At 47.4% G+C, this 534-nt stretch overlaps 1 long non-coding RNA gene across 1 annotated transcript; it reads left to right on the top strand.

Moving 5' to 3' along the window:
• Positions 1–534, top strand: LOC104917298. Its single transcript, XR_796826.1, has 3 exons — positions 1–43; positions 233–359; positions 498–534. It is a non-coding gene; the product is annotated as an uncharacterized LOC104917298 (long non-coding RNA).

Raw genomic sequence — 534 nt, 5'->3', positions numbered from 1 at the left:
CCTGAAAGCCATCGTCTTCAACTACCTCAAGGACTGTATCCAAGTGAGTATTTCCCAGTCCCATATCCATTTTAGAGCAAGAGTACGAGCCTAAAGGCAAGCTATTAGTTATATACTGGTATCTAGGACACAAAGAACAGTCTCATCTTTTGTGACTCATGATTTAGTCCTTTGATCAGTGCCTGATGCTAATTCTGTGACAATGTATGTTTGTACGCCTCAACACACTCAGGTGCACACCACCCTCATAGAGACTCCAGAACTAAAGGTGGATGCCTGTCCAGGCTGCCAGTTCACCAGCTGCCTCTGTGCCAACGAAGCAAAAATCTTTGCGTGGAATGTGACAGCCACTAGACTGGGTGAGGTTAAGCAGAGGGATGTATGGTAGCTAGTGGGAGGAGGTGTGACATTTGCCTGCCCCTTTGTCTGGTCCCATCACCTGTATGTACAGAACTCTGCTGCAAGTGCTCAGTGATGCACTCTTGTGCTTCTTGCAGGCAAAGTGAATGTCACTGTGAGCAGTGTGGCAGAAGA

Source organism: Meleagris gallopavo, unplaced genomic scaffold, assembly GCF_000146605.3.
Source record: "Meleagris gallopavo isolate NT-WF06-2002-E0010 breed Aviagen turkey brand Nicholas breeding stock unplaced genomic scaffold, Turkey_5.1 ChrUn_random_7180002000702, whole genome shotgun sequence".
NCBI lineage: Eukaryota > Metazoa > Chordata > Aves > Galliformes > Phasianidae > Meleagris > Meleagris gallopavo.
This window is presented reverse-complemented; position numbering and strand designations above follow the sequence as displayed.